The sequence below is a fragment of the Camelus bactrianus genome, chromosome 8, assembly GCF_048773025.1.
Source record: "Camelus bactrianus isolate YW-2024 breed Bactrian camel chromosome 8, ASM4877302v1, whole genome shotgun sequence".
NCBI classification, from domain to species: Eukaryota; Metazoa; Chordata; class Mammalia; order Artiodactyla; family Camelidae; genus Camelus; species Camelus bactrianus.
In genome coordinates this window covers 53,430,930-53,456,619 of record NC_133546.1, presented here as the reverse complement: position 1 = coordinate 53,456,619, position 25,690 = coordinate 53,430,930, and the positions used below count along the sequence as shown (strand labels likewise).

The window sequence follows — 25,690 nt, the reverse complement described above, 5'->3', positions numbered from 1 at the left end:
AGAAAAAAAAGACCAGTATACCTTATATAAAGTATTCAGAATTTAGTATATAGAACTAAAATTTTGGCTTATATATGTTTTAATTTAATTATCTTATTTACTCCCGCAGGGGCCCTGTGCGATTTATGACATAGTTACATATGAAAAAAAATGATACTAAGAAAGGTTAACCTGTGCAAAATAAAGGAGTTACTAAGTATCAGGATTGGATCTTAAACCTAAATCTTCTAACTCCTCACCCCGTGTTTTATGCACTAGGCTACACAGAGTATCTTGTAACTCACTTTACATAATTTTCTGGTCCATTTGCTCACTTGCTTCAGTAAATGTGCTCCTCCATTAGTTCACTTACCACTACAGTTTGCCTTCTTTTTATCTCCACTTTAGCCCAGAGCAAACAATTCCTTTCAAAAAACGTGGTTTCCATAAAAATGTTAGGAAAGTGAGGGAAGAATGACCTTTAAAGACCCAACCATCTTCCTCCAGATACAATAGGCAAATGAGTTGTATGGAAGATTGTCAATTTTTTTTAATTAAGAGAAGATTGAGAACTCAATTAAAAATATAAGGCAACATATATATGATGCTTCCTAAGTTCTAAATACTCCACATATATTAGCTTACGTAATCCTCAAAGGAACTCTGTGAAGTAATTACTACTACCCCTCCCGTTTTACAGATGAGTAAGCTGAGGAACAGTGAGATTCAGAAACTTGCTTGCAGTGGTAAGTGTGTACTTGGGATTCTTCTAAACCTTTAGGGCCCAGATTCTGATTTTAACAACTGTGGCAACTTGTTTCTCAATAATTGTTTTTTCTTGTCTTCCTTAGAGCTCTTCAATTCATTTATTCAACAAACATTTATCAAACACTCAGCACTGGTCAGGCACTGGAGGGTAAAATCAGATAGGGTTCTTGCCCTTCAGGAACTTTATTAGCTTACTTCTACTGATACTGAATATTCTGTAGAATTTGTTTTTCACTTCCTCAATTGAATGTCTAATGGAGGTCCAATTATATCACAAGATGAAAAATTGATGTTTGAAAAGTTGTTGCATTATAATAGGCAAACTCATATATATATGTTTCTTTTTTATTGATAAAAGAGGCTGTATAGATTTGGATGTGCATTTTCTTTGCAAATATGGGCATGAGCAGCTGAGACTGCAGGCAATAGGAGTATAAATGGAGGAGATTGGACAAACAAGGGAAGCACATGGTTGTGTGTGTGTGTGTGTGTGTGTATGCTTGTGTGGTGTTAGTATAGGGACTGACAGGCTAGAAAGAGAAATTCAGTTGCTTGTTACAAAAATTCTACTGTTGTAAAGATGAAAAAAGGAAAAGATGAAAAAGGCTGAAAACTGGGTAGGAGATGATTGGTGGTCCAAAATACAGGGAGGTAAACAACCAAAAGAAAAGCAACTTTTAATAGCTATAAATAAATGGCCAGATAATAGTCTTTGAAAGTTATAAAAATCCTATGTAAGTAATTTTATATGCAGACTAATCATGATTAGAAAGAAAAAAATCTAGAAAACATGTATTGTTAAAATATTCTTCAAATAGCTAAAGTATTAGTTGTTAGTGAAATTTGCTTTCTTTATTCTGTTTTTCCATGTCCTAGTCACTCTAACTGCTTCCTTTCTCCACTACTCCTTCTCCTCAACCTACTTCATGTAGTTGGTTTCTTTAGGGGAAGTGAGACCTGCCGGAATAGGCCAATATGGCATACCGCAGAACCTTAGCCCAAACTGTTGCACCCATTTAATGTTTTGTGGATCTGACTGCCTTAGTATAAACTCTGTCACTGAGCAGCTACACTTAGCATGAACACCACATAAATTTCTGGGAAATTCAATATTGGAAAGATATAAGAAAGCTGGAGTCAGTTCAGCAAAGAGTAACCACTGATAAGCAACTGGAGGAAGGGGATGATTTATGAGGAGATAATAAAATATATACTGTGTATCATCCTAGACATATACAATACCCAAAATTCTGCAATGGGAATATGTTAGCTAAAAAAACAAAAACAAAAACAAAAACAAAAACAAAAACAACCAACTAGTTATTTCAATAAAGTCTTTAAATAAGTCCAGGTAAGATAATATTTAACTTATTTACATTTTGCTTATTGATAAGTTAGGAATTATTAATCACCATTAATAACTGATGATAAACAATAATCATTATTTAAAATTCCCCCAAATTTTATGGAACTAGTATAGTTTCTAGACATTAACTGTGATACAATGATACAGCTTATTCTCTTAATGAACAAATGTTTAAATTTAGTGTTGATTAACTGAGATCAGCAGTTAATGAAAAAAGCCAAAATTACACAAAGTTTGTGAAATTACTTTATGCAATGTCTAGCACATATTAGACTCTTATTACTAGTTTTTTTTAAGCAAATAAGTACCAAAATCCCATTGGCAAAAATGCTATATGTCTATAGTCTCAAGGAAGTAATAGCAAGATGAAAGCTAAAAATTTACAATTTTCAACATTCAACCATTTTATGGAGGACTCAAAGTATGGAAGCAGAGCTCCAAAAAATTGCGAGCAACAGCTTTTGCTTTGTTAATGTAAATATTAATACAGGAATTATTGAAGGAAATGGAAATATATCTGATTCTAATGCTATCTGAATTGATATTAGAGTAATGTGCTATTGAATTCTGCATTTCAATTGTCAAAATTGGGAGTTTCAAAGTCATGGTATATTACCAATTCCTATAAAAGACAGGGTAAAATGGTATCTTAAAATCTTAAAAATCTCTTTATAGCATTAGTTACAAGCTAGATTTTTGATCAGAAGCCTACTCCATGTTGTTGGAATTCCTTATTCAGAGCCCAATAAGGTTTGATTAATCAAGATTTTGTAGATGCAGGTTATCCTTTATTATAATTGATTAAATAATTATTATAATCAAATGATTATTATGATTTATTGATTGTATATAAATAAGTATATTTATTAGTTCATTGCATACATTTGTTGAGCTCCTATTATATGCCAGGCTCAGCATAGAGAGAGTTAGATTCTCTAATTGTCACATGCTCAGTCTTTGATAGGAGACCAAATCTTTAGCAATCACTATTTCATTTTTACTTTTAATTATTCAGTCCATTTGGACTTTGTTTTGATTTATGTTGTGAGAAGATGATGCTGTAAACCTAATTTTTGTCTAACTAACAATAGTCATTGATTAATCTCTGGTTTCTGTTGCATCTCTTATCATTTGCTAGGTTGTTATATATCCTAGGGTCCTTTTCTAGGATTGTTTATTTGTCCATTGATTGGTTTGTTGATCCTATCACCAACTTTAATCATTATAGTTCTTTTTTTACATTTTTTAATTGATTTATAATCATTTTACAATGTTGTGTCAAATTCCAGTGTAGTGCACAAATTTTCAGTTATACATGAACATATATATATTCATTGTCACATTTTTTTCTCTGTGAGCTACCATAAGATCTTGTGTATATTTCCCTGTGCTATACAATATAATCTTGTTTACCTATTCTACAATTCTGAAATCCCGTCTATCCCTTCCCACCCTCTGCCCCCTTGGCAACCACAAGTTTGTATTCTATGTCTATGAGTCTGTTTCTGTTTTGTATTTATGCTTTGTTTGTTTGTTTTTGTTTTTAGATTCTACATATGAGCAATCTCCTATGGTGTTTTTCTTTCTCTTTCTGGCTTACTTCACTTAGAATGACATTCTCTAGGAGCATCCATGTTGCTGCAAATGGCGTTATGTTGTCGGGTTTTATGGCTGAGTAGTATTCCATTGTATAAATATACCACTGCTTCTTTATCCAGTCATCCATTGATGGACATTTAGGCTGTCTCCATGTCTTGGCTGTTGTAAATAGTGCTGCTATGAACATTGGGGTGCAGGTGTCATCCTGAAGTAGGGTTCCTTCTGGATATATGCCCAGGAGCGGGATTCCTGGGTCATATGGTAAGTCTAATCCTAGTCTTTTGAGGACTCTCCATCCTGTTTTCCAAAATGGCTGCACCAAACTGCATTCCCACTAGCAGTGTAGGAGGGTTCCCCTTTCTCCACAGCCTCTCCAGCATTTGTCATTTGTGGATATTTGAATGATGGCCATTCTGACTGGTGTGAGGTGATACCTCATTGTAGTTTTGATTTGCATTTCTCTGATAATTAGTGATATTGAGCATTTTTCCATGTGCCTATTGATCATTTGTATGTCTTCCTTGGAGAATTGCTTGTTTAGGTCTTTTGCCCATTTTTGGATTGGGTTGTTTGGTTGTTTCTTATTAAGTCATATGAGCTGCTTATATATTCTGGAGATCAAGCCTTTGTCGGTTTCATTTGCAAAAATTTTCTCCCATTCCATAGGTTGTCTTTTTGTTTTACTTCTGGTTTCCTTTGCTGTGCAGAAGCTTGTAAGTTTCATTAGGCCCCATTTGTTTATTCTTGCTTTTATTTCTATTGCTTGAGTAGACTGTTCTAGGAGAACATTTCTGAGATGTATGTCAGATAATGTTTAATCATTACAGTTTTATTATTTAATGTCTGACAGGGCAACTATTCGTGATCATTTGTTTCCACTACTTCCCCCCACCAATTTTGTTAGTTTTCAAACCTGTGCATCTGTTCAGATACAATTTAAGTTAATCTGTCAAGTAATAAAATGATTTAAAAAATAATTTTAAAAAGTCTGAAATTGTTTGTAACCTCTAAGTGTTCTTGTAAAGAACTGCTGTATTGATATTATGTTTTCCACAATCCAAAACGTGGTGTGTCTCTTTATTCGTTTTGAAATTTTATTTGTAAAGAAACCACAGATTTCCTTAGAATTTTAAAAAATAGTTTATGTGCTTATGGCTATTGAATAGAGCTTTTCTTCATTTTATCTTCTAACTGGTTAAGGATAAAGTAGAGGAAAGTTATGGGGTTTTGTTTATATTAGTATCTACTCAGTGACTCAATTATCTTACTAATTCTGCAATTTTTTCTTATTTTATCTTGTGTTTTCATATTTGATGTAAACAAAGGTGTAGTTCTCCTCCTTTTCAACAGTTATATTGCTCATTTACCTTTCATGTAAAATTATAGAGTGATGTTAAATAATACCCAGGTCAATGATAATATTAATACTGAGGGTTATGGTAGAGTTTAGTACAAATGTTGCCAGTGTTTCACATTTAGGAGATATTAAGAACAATCACTCTTGATACATGCATTTCAGGCATTGCTGGCTGGACGATATCTGTGGCAGTTCTTCAGCTCTGGCATAAATGAATGTGCATGATTGTGTTCCAATAAAAGTTTATTTATAAAAGCAAGCTGCAAGTCAGATTTGGCCTCCAGGCCATAGTTTGCTGATTCTTGCTTTAAATAATTAATTTTGGTCTTACTTCTGTTTATTTAAAGCCTCATATTTTCATGTTATTTTTCTTTTACTGACTAAATTTACTTTGATTTTCCCTTTTTATATAGTTACATTGTAATTGTATCTACTAATCTTTAGTAGTACAAGTAGGAATAAAATTGTCTATCGACTACCTACTGTATGATTAAGAAAGTTAGAGTGAGTAATACACAGATGAAGAACTACAAATGTTCAATTAACATGAACATATGCTTGGTCTCACTAGAAGTGAAATAAACACTTCAAAAGATATATATTTATGTTTAAATTTATATTTGTATGCCTTTTAAGCTGCTAAAAATGAGAAGTCATTACTCAGTTATATGTGTAAATGTCTGTGAATGTGGGATGGGGAGGGGAGCTGGGGCGAATTGACTTTCTGATAAAGAACTAAAGGGAGAAAAAACAGATTCTTTCTGGATGGTAAGTTGGTGATACATGTCAAGCCTTAAAATGCATACCATTTGAACACAACAATTTATTTGTAGAAATTTAAAGAAGTAACCAAAAGAACACTAAGTACATTTAAAGCAATGTTCATGATAGCACCATTTGAAATAGTAGAACAACTACAAGTGGGAATAAAATTAATTTCAAACAAATTGTAGTTAAATATGGGGGACTTCTTTCTCTTATAATGATGAATTGGTAATGCAGACCAATAATCCTAAAAAAAAAAAGTGTAAAACATCAACAACAATTGGCAGTCACACAACACATCTTAAATAGATCATGTAGTTGATAAGATAGTAAGAAACTACCAGACCAAGAACCAGAGAGAACATTAAATTTTAAAGAGATACGTTGCATGTATTTATTTATTTACTTTTTTTTGGTGGGTAGGTAACTAGATTTACTTATTTGTTTTTGGAGGAGGTACTGGGGATTGAACCCAGGACCTTGTGTATGCCAAGCATGCAGTCTACCATTTAAGCTATCCCCTCTCCCCCCTGAGCATGCCTTTTGGTTTTTGAGGGGAGCCACCTCTGGTCCAAGGAGCAATGCTGTGCTTACTTGCAGAGGCAGGGCAGAAAAATCCAGCACATGTGTACCACATCACCACTGCTGCCCACAGCAGTGCTGTGCAGGCAGGGAGGCTGTGCTGACCTCTGGGAGTAATCTTTCCCATGCTGGATGTCCATGGAGCTGAGCAGGGCCAGCAATCTAAAACCAACCAACAAACAAAAGCGGTTAGAGGCAAATAATTTAGCTAGGTGTCCTCAGTGCCTGACATTCATATGTTTGTATTTGTATGCCAGCAAGCCCTTAATAAATACATTCTCTTTTGTCCCATGGAAATAGTCTGTAAATAAATGACAAGACATCACCCCCCTCCCCCAAAATTAAAGAGATATGTCCCAGTCAGTCTTTGGCTATGGGAAACCCCTAAACTGTAAAGCTGGAATTTTGGTAGAGTGTGAAGCAGATATTGATGTTCGGTTCCTAAGGGAACTAACCCTGCTCTGGCGTGGATCTCTGAAATCTGTCCCTGGATCTGTCTGGGTAAGGGAACATGAAATGTACTCTTGAGTGGTTATCTACACAGCCTGAAAACCTCAAGCCTGGGTCTCAGGTGGCCACTACCCTCACATGACTGGCAGAAGGAAAAGAAGTTTCACTCTGAAGGACTGTGTCATTTCCTGGGTCTCAAATTTCTTCTAAAAGTAGTTTTTCACATCAAAGTTTAGCAAACAACCAAAGATAATAAACAAGGTATAAAATGCCTTTAGACACCATCAGCCTTAATCAGCGGAAGCAGCTTACAACACAAAGAGACGTCTGCACTCCAGATATTAGAAATATAAAACAATGATGTTTTCCATGTTAGTGGAGGAAAAGGCCAAGCTTAAAAATCTCAGTATAATCTGAAAACTATAAAAAATGATACAATTATGCAAAGGGCCCACCTGAAATTATAAAACTTAATTCTGAGTTGACATTAAGAACTCAAAAGATGGGTTTACAAGCAGATTATGTACGTTTGATATATTCTGAACTGCAGGCTAGGTCATTGGAAACTATGCAGAATGAAATATAGAGAGACAAAAACAAAGACAATTCAGAAAATGGTAAGAGAGCTAGCTAGAGAACCTGATGAGAAGATTTAGCATGTTTAATCTGAGTCCCAGAAGAAGAGAAAGAAAATATGCAGAGAAAATTTTGAAGTGACAATGACTGAAAATTTCTAAGAACCACTAAAAGACATTGATCCACTGGTTTAAGAACCTCAATAAGCCACAAGGAAGATAAATAAGGTAAAAACAAACAAACAAACAAAGAAAAACTACGCTTAGACACATAGTAGTGAAACTGCAGAAAAATTAACAATTGGCTAAACTTACTGTAGTCTAAAAATGGGATCCTGTTCAGCATATGAATTTGAAAATGTAGATGCACAGGTATAATTCTGGAAAAAGCTTCTAATATATTAAGTGGAAAACAATCATAGTACAAGGACAGTAATAACATTTAAGTGTGTACATGTACACAGAGGAATGTCTTGAATATATGGTAAAATGTTCAAAGTAGTAATTACTAGATGGTGGCAACTTGGGAACTGTAAACTTATTAGTAATTTTTATACTTATGCATATTTTATGATTTTTCAAAAATAATTATGCTCTCATAGTGTAATTTAAAAATCAAGGTCAAAACACAATACCCAGTGCTGGTGAGAGAACAGTAAAATAGACACATTCATACTTTGCTGGTGGGGTTATGTCTTGAAACAAACTCAGTGCTGGGAAATTAGATTGTATGCATCAAAAACTGTAAAAGTAGTCATGCCCATTGATCTGGTGATTTAATGTCTAGCTTTTTATCCTAGGGAAATACAGATTTGCAGGAAGATTTTATGCAATGCACAAAGATGCTCAGCACACAAATCTTTTGTCTAAAACACTGTCTTTTGTTGGACTCCCTGCAGGTCTCCGTTGAAACGTCATTTCCTCAGCATGATTTTCTTTCAATATCCAGTAGTGGTTTATACGCTTGCCTAGTCTGTCTCATGATATACTGTATCACAGTCATACTTATGTGGGTTTTTAAAATTTTATCTGCATAATTGCTGTCTTCTCCTCCACATATACCATAAACTTGGAGCAAAGACTACATCTTTGTTTTTGCTTCTTCTTGTGCAGAAGCAATGTTTCTAGCTCATTACAGGTAATCACTAATTTTTTAATAAATTAATAAAATGTTTCTTTCAGATTTCATTTCAATAAAAAATAGAAAACTAAAAAACGTTTAAAACCTGTTAAATTGTCAATGTATTATGTTATATTCATCTACTGGATACCACAGTTGTTAAAATGAGTATTTTCCGAAAGTATTTAGTGCCTTCTAAAGGTTTTTATTGTACATTATTAAGGAAATGAATATATTTAAAAATGTATTTACATGATAAATTCACCTTTAAAAATCTCACAGATTAAAAGAACTACATAGCAAATTCATTATCTTTTCTATTCACCCATACAAAAGTGTGTGTGTGTGTGTCTCTATATATGCATATATTTAATAGGGAAGACCTCACTGAAAGGTGACATTGAATAAAGACCTAAAGTTCTTGAGGAAGTGAATTGTGCTTATGTCTGGGGAAAAAATTCTAGGTAGGGGAACATCAAGTGTGAATGTAAACATGTGCCCGGCATATGTGAGAAAGAGCGAAGAGACCAGTGTGGGTGAACCAGACAAGGGAAGACAGAGATAATTCAAAGATCCATTAGCAGAGATTTAAGTTTCTTTGTATATTTCTCCTTTCTTTGAGTTTTCACTTTTTTCTTAATTATAATTGTTAAGGATTTTTGTAATGTTTTAAACATTGCCTTATATTCTTAAAAATAGTTGTCTTTTAAAAAATTTATTTTATATTATTTCCTTTGCTTTGTTTTCTATTGATATTTTAAATCCTTTGGCTGACTTCATTTCCTTTTGTATCCTTTTTTTTAATGAAAAATGAAAAACGAATTATAGTTTATGAATCTTTCTTTGAATATAATTTTGATTGAATTGCTAAGTTTTTACATTTAGTGTTCTTTTTTGTTATTTTTAACTAATTTTAGTTCTAATTATTTTTAAGTAGGAGCTTTTCTGCTTATACAGTAATAATATGTTTGTGGTAGAAGAATGGAAGAAAATCTAGTAAGGAGAAACAAGAAAATAAATGATAATCCCACTTATTACCCATTCATTCAAATATATATATAGTTTTTTTTTCTTTAAATATGGGATAATAATTTATCTATAGTTCTGTAACCTGAATTTTTCTGTGTTGGGCTTAATGATTTTTAGACATGATAACCAATTTTTTTTCATGAGAAAATACATTTTTTTGTGGTAGAAATACAGAGGTCTTGAAAGAACATGAATGTGATCTCCCCTCTTCCTGATTCGAGTTTTCCACCTGCCCCAGGTAGAGACAGTCACTGCACCAGTTTACTGTGTGTCTTTGCAGAGATTTTCTATTACGAAAATTAATGTGTTATTTTCTCTTTTTTGTAGTCAGAATAGCTGCTGTTTCTTGTATCATTTGTGGTGATATTTGTGAGCTGCTGTTTTTCTTTATCTAATTCAGTTATTTTTGAAGTTAATAACCTCCCTAGATTTGATCAATAAGCTGTTGATACTTGATTTTAATGTTTAGTTTCATTTAGTATTTTTTTCCATAGGTATAGATATTTTAGTGATAAATTTTGAGATCCTGAAGTAAAGACTTTTATTCAAAATTCCACTTGCCAGGAGAATTATGGTTTTCTCTTGTTTTCATTTGTTGGTTCCTTTTATATTGTTTATTTTTGGTTCGTTTGGTGTTAAATCACATTTTCTTTATTTATGTATATTTTTACTGTAAGGTACCATAAATTTTTTGGAAAGAGATGAGCTGTAAATCAACCAATAGATAATATTTTATTATTGTGTACAAAAAGATGATTACTTGGTGTCCATCATCAAGAAATTGGAAAAGCAAATCTTGCTACAAGTGGATGCTGTATCAAGTGTTAAAAGTGTATTTTTATTGACTTGGAAAGATGCTTGTGACATTTTTCTGAATGAGAAAAATAGCAGGTCACATAGTACTATGCATGTTGAATTTTTCTGAATGAGAAAAATAGCAGGTCACATAGTACTATGCATGCTGACATGATTTTATTTCAAAGTTGTTTATGTTGATCTGTATACACCCATATCTACATATGCCTGACCTATATTCTCCCCATCTATGTATGCCCAATTCATCTGTACTCATATCTATATATACTAGATCTATGTATGCCTACATCCATCTATGCACAGAGAGGTCTTGAAGGGAGTTTGCTAAACAGTGATGATTTGTGGTTGTACATCTTATGTGAATGTTATAATCTCTCATATAATCTCTCATTAATACTTCTATTTTTTTTAATTTTTCACACATGCATTTAGAATTTTATCAAAAAGTATTATTTTCCTAAAAGAGACTTGACCAAATTTTTCTTTAAATAATTATTATGTCTAGAATCCCAAAGTTTGAAACTCAGGCAACTTGTTTACAGGTAAGTTGTCAAACTTCATGTAGATTGAGCCTTTAGCCTCAAAACTAACAAAGGGTGGGTCATCACAGTTTTGAATATCATTCAATAGGCTATAATTTTGGTTTACAGACAATGCATAGAAGTTTGAAACTAATTTTGTATGTTGCATTTAACTACGAATGGGTTATTTTATCCTAATTTCTTGTCTGTTGGTGTTTTGGGAACATTTTCAAACAGAAAGCTTCCTAAGAAATATGGAAATGATGCTTTTCCTTTTAGTGACATATCTTTAAATACGAAAGTAAAGTCTCTACTCTAAGATAATAAAGCTTTGTTATTTGTTCATAACACATACGTGTTTGCTCTGCTGTGCCAAGGACCAGAAAGTCACAAATTCCATATAGAAGCTGGTTATTGAATATTCCAGCTCAGTTTATCAGGACCTTTATTACACCACCAGAAGTCTTCTGTAATGAAGAGCTACTTGTAACATCAAAGCACAGGAGACATTATCTCTTGCCCCCCCATAGCCCATGACCTAAAAGCTTTTCTTTTTATCTTTATATGAAAGAAAAACATGCTTTTCAAAAAAGCCTCAGCATCTGTGGACATTGTGTGCATCATGTAAAGTAGATTTTGGATGTAGTCTATGATTTTTGCCTTTGTCCAAGAGGTTTTTTTTTTTTTTCAACATTATGCTTTTTATTATTTTTTAGAGAACTAGAGAAAGGAATTTTGTTTTAAACTAGTCGTGAGAAAGAAAATGATTTCTAATTAGCAAAAGTTTTTTTTCCCCAAATAATCTGAAGGCCTGAAAAATTGGCACTGTTACTTGTTAGGCCTTTTTTTATATTAGTTTAGAATATAAAGGAATCATATTTTATCAGACTTCCAAGAAAGTTTTAGGGATAACTTTGAGTAGACATTTCTAAAAATGAATATTACAACCAAACTCATAATAGAGCCAGAAGACCCTGAAAGGTGAAGAGGAATGTCAGTGTGCCTGCCTCCCTTTTATTTCCTATCAGATACACCAGTACTAGGGGCAAAACAAAGATAGAAATAATATACAACTGGAACACAGGAAAAGGGTACTTTAATAAAGAAATTATCTAAAAGTTTGTCTTTCGTCTGATTTTAATAGTATTTTTCCGTGTTGTACATGAAGAGACTTTAAAATCATGTTATTTCTAGTTGCATGGAGACATTCAATAGTAAGACATTTTAAGTGCTTTTAATAGTAATTTCACATGGTTGCATTTAAAAAATGCTAGCATTCAGTCTTGGACTTGTGTAAATACCTCTGATTTTATATATGAAAGATCCGAACTCCAATATTTATTTGGTTGATTTAGAATCATTAGAATTAGAAGAAAAGAAGTCAACGAAAGAGAGATTTTTGGTGATTAGAGAAGCAGAAGTGAAACAAATCTAGTCTCAGTTTACTCATCTTCAAAATGAGGAAGTTGTACTTAAACATCACTAAGCCCAGTTTCTTACTGCCTCTCAAACCCACATTTACCCAGTAAAACAAAACAAAAGCGAAACTTAAATTCTGCATTGAGATAAACAAGCAAGCAAATAACTGGTCTAATAATTTTGACTGTCTTATAATGTCTCAGAAAAACTAATTAGGCCTGAAACGTAACCATTGGGTTACCAATTTCTCTGATGTTCTGACACTTTTTATTTATATATATATATATATATATATATATATATATATATATATATATATATATATACGTATATATATATGGATTTTTTAATGTTCTAAATCCTTTGATCTCTTTGTTGTACATTCACAAGCTTCACTCCAGGGTTAAATCAGCTTGCTATGAGTCAGGAGCAGGGAGAGGTGATTAAGACAGAATACGTGAAAAATCAGAATATAGTGTTATTGATGTGGCTATTCTGAGGAGAGCAAAGCCAAATATATATTTTAGAGACTGGGAGGCCCCTGTCTCGCAGCAGAGCTTCGGTATCTAGGCTGTGTGTGAATGTTTGTTGTGATGACAATGCCTCTGGTCCCTAAGTGATTAGTACAGTATCAGAGTAAAAGATTACTCATGTTTATTTGCGATGAGTAGTTTATTGAAGACAGCATAGAACCCTTCTTCCCTCCCCCACTTCCCTGTGGTACTGCTGCCGCCAAATATGTGTCAAAGGCATTAGAAAAAATATTCCACATGCTGTGTACTTCTCCATTAACTTTAAAAGAAAATTCAAGGAATATGAAGGAACATCAGTAAAGTATTATAAACCAGGTATAAAACTAGGAAGCAATTTTAAACTATGGCTCAGGAGACCTAAGTATAAATATACATATAATATAAACAATTATGTATATTAATATATATAGTATATAAATACAAAATACTGAGCATTTGAAGAGTCTCACTGGGTTGCTAATTTCTCTGGTGTTCTAAGACACTTTTACTTGTTATATATTTATATATTTTATTAAATTATATATATGTATATATATATTTACTATATATGCATATATTAAATATACATATATATTTTGTTAAATATATATTGTGTATACATATATATGCATATAGATGTGTATATACAAAAAGAATATATATATATATATATAGAGAGAGAGAGACTTGTTCTTTTCGTTCACAATGGTAGTACAGTTAGGAGAATCAGTGGATTTATAGGGCAAAGATAAACATAAAACCCTTATATTCTGAAAGGCTAGGTATAATCTCTGTTTTCTTCCATGTGCCATATTTTCATTGTTTGAGCATTGCAAGGATTGATTTTGTTAACAAGGCTCCGTCTAATTGCTAGAAATCCTGGCTGTAATATGCTATTCACTAGACTTCTTATGTGAAACAAATGCTAAATAACAATGATATATATTGCATAGTCCATGATATGTGGTGGGTCTTTAGTGAAGAGTATTGTGAAACAGAAACCAATTCAGTCATTTTTTTAAGCTGAATGTCCTTTTTAAAGACATTGCAAAATTTATTTTTGCTAAAAGTTAATGGTTAAAAAGAAGTGATTCTTATTGATAAGTAAAAACATTCAAAAAGAAATTATTTCATTGAAAAATATGTTCCCTGTTACCTTTCTCTCCTTTTTTTCCCATACAAAGTTTTGATATAAGTCCTTTTATTCTGTCAACTTACATTTTCTCCATTTATGTCTATCAAAATTGAACTCGATAAACAGCCTAACATTCTTAGTTTCCTAGAAGTAAAAAATTTTAAAAGAAATGCATAACATCTTATCAGTAAAAAGGCTTTTTGCAGATTTTAGCAAAATGTTAAATTTAATTACGTGATCTTATTTTATTCTAGTTGCCATGTGTATAAACAGATGCAGCAATATATTACAACTATTTAATTAGTAAACACTTTTTGTTTTACTAGTTTGTACCTACTGTTAGACTTTCAACCATACAAGTCAATATCTTAACATCTGACAAAGCAAACTTTGCCTGTGAAGGTCATGTGAAGGACATATGTGTCCTGGAACAAAGTTCAAAGTACTAAATCAGTTTATGTGCCTACGGTAGACAAATATGATGGTGCATTTCTTTCTCTTAATTGATATATTAGTCAGATCTCAAGATCACAAGAAAAATTTGAGAAAATAGTACCCTGCAGTAAGTTTTCATTTATGCTGAAAAATGTTAAATGCATACTACTTTGCGTAAGAGTGCCAGTGTGAATAAATTATGTATGGTGACTTCTTGTTACTTAAAGCCTCTTGAAAAAAGAAAAATATTTTTGTTCTCATCTCACTAATATGCCAGCGTTTTGGTTCATTATATTTACTCCTGTTTGCCACAGGTAAACTGGATGGGACATCACATTATAGAGACAAGTATGTTCCATCCCCAAAGTTGGATAACAGAACAAGTCATGGTGTGTATTGTAAATTCAGTGCTACTATACCTCTTCAATCTGTCTGGAGTAAGATGCTTACTAAGCACTGCATTTGTGCTGTCAGAATGCTTCATGGATGGTAATTAAATAAAGGCAGTGCTGTGGGTTTGTGGAGCTAAGCCAATACCTGATATATTCTAGAAACCTCTTCTAGAAAGCTTCTACTTTGAACCTTAAGTTTTAGAAAAAGTACATTTTGCATTTATTGACTAATCTTTCATTACAAGCACACCTTCTAGGATGTTCACTGAAAACATCCACTTCTGTTTTTTTGTGATAAGTCAATGCCCATTTCACCTAGCAGAGAACTCAATTGTCAGCAGTGCTGCCCTTTGAAATGTTAGTTTTCTCTCTCTCTAGTTGCATGATCAGTTACTATTTTTAAAACACAACAAAAAACGTTGAAGAGTAAATAGAAAGACCAAAAGCTGAAAAGAAATGCATTTAGTTCTTGTTGTTTTTCACCTTTTTTCTGGGATTTAATGCTACAGTTTAAGAGCAGATTGCACTTATACCTCAATAGGAAGTGGATTATTTTTTTCTTTATACTTAATTATAGATGTTCATTTTTATAGTTATCAGCTGTGTCATTGGTAAAAGTGTGTTACAGACCAGCACGGAGTTCGACAAACTATGACACAAGGGCCAAAGGTCAAATATTTCCAGCAAGTGATTTTGTAAATAGGGTTTACTGGAATCCAGACTGTTTGTTTATGTATTGTCTATAGCTGCTTTCTTGCTACTGCAGTGAAGTTGAATAGTTGGTACAGAGACTATAAAGGCTCATAATATCTAAATTACTATCTGGTTCTTTATAGGAAAAGTTTATTGACCCTTGTACTAGCACATAGATTTGCGTATTTGTAGAAGAATACACAAGATTTTTGTTGTTTGCTTTTGTAGTATGTAATAATGAGAAAGAATTAAAAATTATTATTTCAGATAATTTCAGTTTTTTTCACAATGAAGAGTATTTGCATTATTGCTTAAAAAATTTAAAATCTTAATTTCCCATAGAAAGAGCTCTTGCTTAGATGCAAATCTGTGTACACTGTCAGGTAGATAGTTAGTAAGTTAGTATCTTTTCAAAGATAAAATATTTTCCAAACCATGCTGTGAGATGGGCATAGAAGGGAAACTTGAAGTAGTGTTTAGGTGAGTCAGTGAAGTGGCTTCTAACCATGCAGCTATTATCTGCCTGAGAACTGCATGAATTGAGGTTAGTCTGCAGGCCCTACCAGCTTGTTTCTGGCAAGACTCCCAAACCTCTAACTGTATCATGGCTGTGGCTTTATTCTCTATGGCAGATTATTCCCATGGCTGTCTCAAAGATAGTCCCTGGGCCAATTTTTGAAAATCTGTCACATTTACTTTCCTAAAAAAGGTAAAAGAAACTTGTTAGGAATAAAAAGGATATATGTGCTAAGTTATTTTTAAATTTTTTTGTGTGTGTCTTCATTTAGTTGTTAAATAACTGTGTATGTATGTATGTATGTATGCTTAAGTATACACATGCATAATTAACGGAAACTGGTAGAATTGTGAAGTAATGCACTACTTTCCAAAATGGAGCTTTCCTATAAAACATCTAGCAGGATAATAGATAATGATGCAATGGTTAACATTACTATTTTCAAAAATTGAAAAGGAATCATCACTTGGAGCCAGTTTGGCATTTTCCTATATGACATCCTATTTAGGGCTCTGAATCTCAGCTATGTAGTTCTGTGAATTTAAATCCAACAGAGATGTAGCTTTCACACAATTTTCTTCAGTTATAAGAACTGTAATCGTTGCAATGGGATGCCTCAAACCTGGGTCACTTAAATCATTTCTGAAGACAGCAGGTGCTCTTCAGGGACATGCAAGATGAGGAAGGTACCTGTTGTTCATTGCATCTCAGTGTCACCCGTATGGACTTAGTGCAGGTCAGTGTGCTCGGGAATCAGAGAGAGGCAAATGAAAATGTTGCAATTTAGCAGATATGCTAAAATATAAGTAGAGAGAAAAAATATTTTGAAAAGCTTAGGCAGTTTAGATTCAAAATATTTAGATTTTCTCTCAGTGTTAATCCTGAGAAAGTAACTGAATGGGATATGAAAATCAAGATATAATTATTTATATTTAAAATATAAGTTTCTGAAAAAAGTACCCTATTTTGAGCTAAACGAAACAAGGGGATTTTCAGATTCAGTGCATTATAATGTTAATTTACAGCAGATCTTGTGAAAAAGTAACCTATTTTATTCTTACTGTTTGTTGTCTCAAGATAATAGGATTCTTACCCTTCTGAATTCCAATTACATGTAGTAGAATTTTGAGGATATAGAGCAGGGATCAAAATTTTTGTCACTGGGACAAATATATCCCACTGACTTTCTATTGGATATAAATATCTTTTAAAACCTAGAAATTTTATTATAAATCTAGACTATGAAATTTCATTGAAAATTTAGGAGATTTTGATATTTGTTTTGTCTTAAGTTTTTGGTTCATGTCAATGTTGTACATGCCTTTGGTCAAAAAAAAATTCAAATGAGTACAGAGGGTCATAAAGAGATTTTCTTGCCCCCATTCCAGTTTTACATTTTCTTAAATATTCTTCTGTAAATATTTATTCTTATATGAACGTATGAGTGAAAGAGACAATCCAATCATGATAGACATATTTCTATGCCTGTCCTTTTAATTTTTATTTTAGCAATTAACTTCCATTTATTATTATTTTTTAGTTTACTCCTTTATGCTTCCTTTTATTCCACTTGTATTGTTATTGCTTTAGTATTAAATTCTTACCTTTGATAAAACTTCCTTTTCTCCTCTTCTATTTAAATGTTTTATTACATGAGTTTCAAATGCTGTCCCTCTGATGCCTGGCAGGCACTGTGCTCATCGCAGTGGTAGAGAGAGGAGGACTTGACAGTGTGAGCAGCAGGGCAGTCCAGGAGGGCCCCGTGCACCTCTCTGAACACCACGCTCCTTGCTACAGTTTTCTAAATGGCCAACCAAAAGATTCTGGTATTTTTCTGAAAACTCACAGCTAACAAGTATTCTTGAAGAAATAATGATCCTCTTCTTGACAAAGACTGGACATGTTTAGCCAGATTAATGTTATTTCAACCGTCCTGACTATTGAAAAGGCCAAAGTGGAGAACAGAAGCTAGAATTCAGGTCTCCTGACCTCTATTCTGATGTTTCCCAGTTCTTCTCCCTAGTGTATTGAGTTCGAAGGATTTGGGGGCTGATCAAAGAAACAGATTTGACCATAAGGTGGCAGTAGTAGACAATGAGTTTTGTTTGGGTGGCACTTTGGCAGGTTTCCACCTGGGGAAGTGTCCCTCACAGCAGGAGACCTTCCAGAGGCAAGAGGTGAGGGACCATACCTAGAAGAACAAGAGGGCAAGGAAAAGTCCTCAGAAGAAGGAGGGGCAGAGAGGGGGTTAGTGCCTAGATGATGTTGCCGGGCAGCAGGGTGGAGAGTCTTGGGGTCAGAGGGCTCTGACGGGCAGCAGCTGCATGGAGTCTTTCTTTTATGACCACAGAGCTTATCTGATCTATGGCTAGCACATCTTGGGTGCAGTTTTGTGTGGTATGCAAAGCAGGAAGACTCTAAATAGCTAAAATCTCCCTATTTCAGCTACATTGAAAACAACTGGATGAGTAAAACTTTGGAGGTCTTTTGGTGAGCATAGGAGCTAAGGTCCCAACCTGATGTGAAGAAGTAGACAACACAGGCCAATGTATAGAAGCCATTTTTTGATTATTAATATAACAATGAGGTCTCACTAATTTTGTTCCTGTAAGTGTTTTGTCATTATAATGTACTCCAGATACACATGAAAATAGATACACCAATATAGTGTGTAACAGATAAACATCATCTATATTTGTTAACCTCATCATGTTGTCATAGTTATTCCAGGTATTTTAAAAGGAATAAATCACTAAGAGCTGAATTCCTCTGTGTGCCCCCCCCCCTTAAAACTATTCCCCTCCTTGCCCTCTTCATACTGGTCTCCTAAGTATGTTTAGATTCATATACTACATATATGTCATCTAAAATGATTTATAAACTTGCTTTGGGATGATTTAAAAAGTTATATAAATGATATCATAATCTGCTCTCTGCTTACAATTTTTTGATATCTATCCAAATGGATCCAATTGACATCTGTAGATCAAATATTTGTTTTCACTGCTAAAAAGTATTTCATTGTGTGACTAGAACATGATTTTTGAACAATTTCATATTGATGGACATTAAAGTTGTTTCCAGTTTCTTATTTTTGCAAATGATACTGTAGAGAGTGTTCCTAGGTGTATCTTCTTATGTAAATGCTGCTACTTGGCTATTCCATTTCAATACTCTAAAAATAAATTGGTGAAAAATTCCCAAACAACCTATGTGCACAGGTCTGGGACTATAATAAAATTAGAGATCATTTCAATTCTTAATAAATTTGTAATCTTGGTTTAATCTTATATATATTTCTAAAGAAGAATGACTCTGGTATTAGGTAGTTTAATTTTACCTTTAGTTTTACTAAATTTAAATTTATTTCTAGGATGGAAGTATTGTCAATGTTGTTGCTTGATAATTTCCCCCAATATTTGGTTTTGGTGATCTGCCAAGTTGCACAGGCAAGTATGAATGACTGAGTTATAGTTTTGTCTTTAGGAGAACATTGTGTTAAAGAGCCTTTCTGAATTTCTAACACTGGCACTTGCTCAGTTAATGATTTATTAAATGCATCACAGCAATTAGATAAATGAGATTTTTAAAAAATGTTTTCCACTACAGCTCAAGTAATTTAAATCACTCTCCTAAGAGCTGTATTTTGGGAAAAGTCGTAGTGGCAGGCACATGACAGAGTAAGGATAATGATCAGTGTAATCTGATAACTTCTAATGGGAAATATATACAGTTTTTGAATTGCATTCCAAATCACTTGTTTTTCCAGCATTTATTATATGCAACAAACACATAGAAAGTGGTTATCTAAAACAGGTAGTTTGAAAATATTTTAGCATTTTTATCTAAACAAATGTCAGAATTTTTTTGAAAATGAAAAATGCTAAGTATAATAAAAGTGTATATTTATGCTCTCGGCAGCCAAATGTGCTTTTTAATGGAATTTAAATAAATGGAATTTTTATGACAAAAAAAGCAACAGTAAAAGCAGTGATTATGTTTTTCATAGTTCATTTGCCTTCTTTGCCCTGCAGACCTTGTGTGGAGGAAAATGAGATCCTGAGTGAAGTCTACAATGTCATTGACTCTGAAGAAGGACTCAGAGACCCATTGGTGTTTAATGACCCTTACTGGCCTATGCAATAGGAACTGGTATGATCTTCAGAAATAGATGGTTCTTTGGCAATGTTAAGAAATATTATTTTCGTCATGTTCTAATGCAGTAGACAGACACTTTCATGCCCTGCCTGCTTTTATCTATTGGTTTTGCAGAGAGAGACTTAGCAAACTTTTGATGAAATATTACTGCTAGCTTATTAATAAGCACTAATCCTTTTAATTTGATTACATCCTTAGGGTTTGGTTTAGCCTATAAAAGATACCAGTGAAAACCTAAGAGATTTAAATTAGGTGTGTATAAACAGGCTCATTACATACAAGTGTTGTTGCCATTCAGGCTTGAAGTTCTTGTTTTTGCGTAACCAGAGTGTGTTCTATATTACTTCAATAATGACAGAACTATTCTTTGTCTTTATGGAGTAAGTGGATGTTATAACATTGCACAACAAACTTTTTTTCATAATGCATATAGTGTTGAACTTTTTAGGATCATATTGCCCTGTCATTTACACGGGCCTGTGAGAATGGAAAGGTCTGAGAAAAGCACAAATATTTTTTGAGTGCTAGTAAGTTTTAAAAAAAGTTGAAGTAGATACCACTTAATACCTTAAAAGGAAATATTTAGAATGTGAGGATGACTTGGTGGTAATATAAAAAAGAAATTGAAAACCTTGCTGTGTCCATACTTAGTTCCTCATAGGTCTGTAAGTTATATTGTGTTGTAGATGGTCGAATGTTATAAAATGAGGAAAAGGTTAAGTATTTCATCATTTTCATGGAAATAATGAGGTGAAAAGTGGGAAACTGTTGCAGTAGCTCTTTTTTATGTTGATTATTGGCAATTACCAAGCCTACTATCTGAAAAGAGCAGAAAACTCATGTTGGAAAATGTCCAGGTCACTTTTCTTTAGCTTTGATTCATCTCTAAAAAGTGAAGCATAGTTTAGAAAATTTTAAGAGATGTATATGACTGCATTTGACATTTCAAACACACACACACAAACTGAAGTAAAAAAATTAAGGATTGCTTCAATTAGCTAGAGATGAGATAATTGTTAACAAGTGAGTGGACTAGAGCTAATTAGGATTATAAAAATCAAAGATAAAAAGAGTGAAGTTAAGACAAAGGAGTGAGGGAAGGTATCCAGATAAAGATGGACAGCATGAAATAAGAGAGAAGATTTTTCAACTTCCTTTTGTTTGTGGGTTTTGTTTTTTTTTTTGACCTGAAGAAGCAGCAAAAATTAAGATGAATACTTCAGGATTACATCTGTGACACTTTGTAATCAGTCACCTAGCAAGAAATACTTTTTTGTATTGGTTATTAAATGCCAGTCTCCTCTAAACTGAGGCAAGAATTTCAGGAGACACAGTAGGGAAAGGATATGGAAGGTAAATGATTTAGGAAAGACAAGAAGAGTTAAGTAGCAGTCAATAAGGTGACAGGGATTAGAAATGGAGACAAGTCGTAGAGACTATTAAGCAATAAGCCCTCTTAAAATCAGACGAGATTGTGAAAGGAAAGGACAAAAGGCAGAAGTAGTAGGATAACTCTATACTATTTTCTGGGGCACAAGTTGACAAGACTTTTTCTGCCAATGACCAGATAGCAAACATTTCAGGCTTTGTGGGCCACATAAATCTCTGTGGCATATTTTTTGTTGTTGTTGTTCCAGTCCTTTAAAAACTTAAAAATCTTTCCCAGCTTACAGTCATACAAAAACAGGCTGTAGGTTGGATTTCACTTGCAGGCCATAGTTTCCTGACAGCTATAGAGAATAAGGGAAAAGAGAAGTCAAAGAGGAAGTAGCCATTCAGCTTAGCTATCTCTTTAGCACTCAAGCGCTGTGCTGGATGTACACACTACAGTAGCATAACTCGACAATGAAAAGTCAAGCCAGGTTATATTAATGTCAGTAGCCTTCTGGATTATTATTACATTCTGGTAGCACCATTCTAGAGACATGTCTGCCAGTATGGAAGAGATTCTTTGTAATGCCAAGGCAAGCTATAAAACAAAATCTCAAAGACAGAATTGCAGTTTCCAATTGGAGTTCTGATTATTACTCATAATAGCAGACCTAAGCTGTGTTACAAAATTCATCCACTGGATTAAGAAGACCAAATTTATTTCAATGAAAGATTGAATGGCTCAGGTGAGCTTTCTCCATAACCAAGTGTCCTGAACTGGGAGTCTGTTCTTTACTTGTGTGCCCATCTACTCCATAACCAACATCCTGTGGCAATTGGTTTTGTGATGCTCTCCCTCTTGCCCTTTCTCTCACCTTCATGCACTCCACTTAAGTTCTCAATGTAATAAAGACTTTTCAGTTCTTACCTTACTTGAGTCATCAATTATGAGCTTGTAACTATCCAGATAAAATGCAAATGGCCATGATTCTTCTCCCAAATGATCTTTACTTTGCCCCCTCAACATTCTCATATTCCAAAATTCACTCCTGGTACTATAGCCTAAAGAAGTTCCTTTTCACCTACCAGAGTGAATTGATCCACTTTGTATTTGCTAATCCCAAACTCCTAATTTATCCCTGACCCCACCTTTCCCTTTGGTAACCATAAATTTGTTTTCTATGTTTCTGACTCTGTTTCTGTTTTGTAAGTAAGTTAATTTGTATCATTTTATTTTGATTCCACATAGAAGTTATATCATATAATCTTTGTTTTTCTCTGTCTGACTTACTTCATTTAGTATGATAATTTCTAGATCAATCCATGTTGCTGCAAATGGCAGTTCATTCTTTTAGATGGCTGAGTGGTATTTCATTGTATATATACCACAACTTACTTATCCAATTATCTGTCTATGGGCATTTAGGTTGCTTCCATGTCTTGGATCTTGTAAATAGTGCTGCTGTGAATATTGGGGTGCCTGTATCTTTTCAAATAAAAGTTTCCTCCAGATATATGCCCATGAGTGGGATTGCTGGATCACAGAGACTCATAGCTTTGAAGATAACAGGTAAGCACTGAGAGATATAGGGGATAATGAGTTATGTTGTGGGTATTATATTATAATTACAGATTTGTTTCTGTAACAAATGTTGAAAGTATAACAAATGCACATTTATGTTACAAATAGGTTAATTACTATAGGATGTTTACACAATTTAACTCATTAGCATCCATTTTTCTAAGTAACTACATGTTATCTTCAAGCCTGTGAGTCTCAATATTTAATAAATATGTAACTATAACATATTGTATTTGAAGGGGTGTGTGTGTATGAGAGTGCCCAAGAATATGTGTGTGGTGGAAAGGGAGGGGAATAATAATATTTAATAATATTTAAAGGCTAAATAGAGTACATTAATCTGAAAGCAATGTGTAGGTTAAGATGTAAGTGAGAAAGGAGAGCGATATGGGCATATGTTTGGAGGCTTTTGCAAAAATTCAGTAATGAAAGCTTAATAGGGGACTGGCATGGTACATGGAGAGATGAAGAGACTACAGCAGATTTTTTTCACTCCGTAAATATTTACTGAGCACTTTCCAGAGGCTGAATCTTGGACACTCAGTAGTGAACAAGAAGATGGTCCTATCTTCTTAGAACTGATATCTTAGCAAGAAATAATATAATTAACAAATAATCAATGGTAAAATATGACTACTACAACCAATGGTTGACAGCAGAAAAATGGGAGCTCTTAACCTAGTTTTAGGTATATAGAAAAAAAATTTTCCAGAGGAAATTTAAAATGAGAACCAAGGACAAATATTTTTCAGAGATACTAGCACAAGGAGCCAGAAGATTGTGTAGCACTGAGGAACGAAAAGACTTGTCAATATGGCCAAAATATAGGCTGCAAAGGGAAGAAGAGTTTGAAAAGTTGAGGAAGAACGAATGCCCAGACAGAAATGAAGAAAACCAAGAGAGTGTGTTTGTAGGAGAATCTAGCATAAAGGAAAATGTTATTGACTGTGGGCAATGCTTCTGAGGAACAATAATATTACTGCAGGTTCTTTGACATGGGAGGCAGATACTATTGTTCTTAATGAGAATAATTCCAGAATAATATTGGGGACAGATGCCACACTGCAGTGGGCTGAGGAGTGAGTGGATGTTGAGGAAGTGGAGATGCTGAATGGAGACCTATTGTAGAAGTCTACCTAATCCATTTATTATTGACTTACTGAGAACAATAAGATGGCTTTTGGAGTTCAAGTTACCGGGAAATGTGAGCATTGGTGATTACTACTGTGTAAACAATGGAAACAAGAAGACAATGAGATTATTTCTTTAAGACACTGAAAGAAAGTTACTAACAGCCTAGAATTCTACTCCAGGAAAAAATATCCTTCAGAAATAAATATGAAATGAACTTATTTTTAATCAAGCTAAAAAATGAAGGCCTTCAATCAGCAGATTCTTTTGTTCATATTACAAGAAATACCAAAGGATGCCCATCTGGCAAAATGAAAATGATCCCAGATGAAAATTTATAAACAATATCTGAAGCTCAGAATAAGACTGTCTTTCTATAGAGAGAATTTACCTTTGCTTCTGTCAGGCTGTTAGGGAAACTAGCAATTTTGGATCACCTTAACCCAAGCTCAAGGATCCAAATGATTTACAATTGGGCATCAGTCCCTGAGAGAGCTGCTTGCAGTTCACCCTGACTCCCAAGACAAGAGCTGCTTACTCCTTAAACTCTGAGCCAAATTTTCAAGAACTGCAGAGAAAGGTCCCCAGGAGAAAAATGGCCCTAGTTGCCAAGCTTATCTGTTTAGGCTTCAGTTTCTCCCCAGTCTCAGCCTTGTTAGCTTTCTAATACATTCAAATAGTATTTGCCTACTTTTTCTGATATTCATTCATGTTTTCTAGCGTATTTAGCAGGAGTGTTAGAAGGCATTATTTAATCCACTGTTACCAGAAATAGGTGTCTGAAGTTTATGCTACGTAAATAACCAAATAACCAAACTTCAAAGATGTAGATTACTATATAACGCAGTCACATAAAAGAAATAGGACCATCACTCTAAACTTATCCTTGGACGTTGTACTTTTGCCAGAACTATAGTAATAGATAGCCCGAAATGGGGAACCATTTCTTTCAAAGGTGAAGCAAGATTTTCTGTCTTGCCAAATCATTAGGATTTCTTTCTACTGAATTCTCAACTTCTATATACAATATTTTAAGATAAAAGTGAAAGAACACATATTCAAGAGAGGATACACATGCACAGCCATGGAATATAAAAATTTTTGATCAGTTCCATATGATAAAGCTACCAACATAAATGAAAAAGTCGGAACTGATTTTTTTTTTCTGGTTAAAAAACAAACATTTAGACAATAAAAATATAAAGAGTAAAAATATCGCCTGTAATCTTAACACTCATTTGTAATCATAATGCACATTTTGTTACATAGTATTTCAGCTATTATTTTTTGGTTGCATTATATTTCACTTCCATAGTATACATTATATCTACTTAAATATGCTTAAAGTTTTCATATAAAAATGTAACCATGCTGTAAAGGCTCTTTCATACTTTTTTTTTTTACTTAATGGTTTGGCA

The 25,690-nt window shown here is 33.5% G+C and overlaps 1 long non-coding RNA gene across 6 annotated transcripts in view; it reads left to right on the top strand.

Annotated features, from left to right (window-relative positions):
- Window positions 1–25,690, top strand: part of LOC105063771 (uncharacterized) — an 864,622-nt gene that overhangs the window by 307,516 nt on the left and 531,416 nt on the right. For 5 of the 6 annotated variants that reach the window (XR_006722441.2, XR_012508689.1, XR_012508688.1 and 2 more), the window contains exon 4: window positions 20,065–20,182. The exons of the other annotated variant lie outside the window; for it this stretch is intronic. This is a non-coding gene — a long non-coding RNA (uncharacterized LOC105063771). The remainder of the gene's footprint in view (window positions 1–20,064; window positions 20,183–25,690) is intronic. 6 annotated transcript variants of the gene reach the window in all.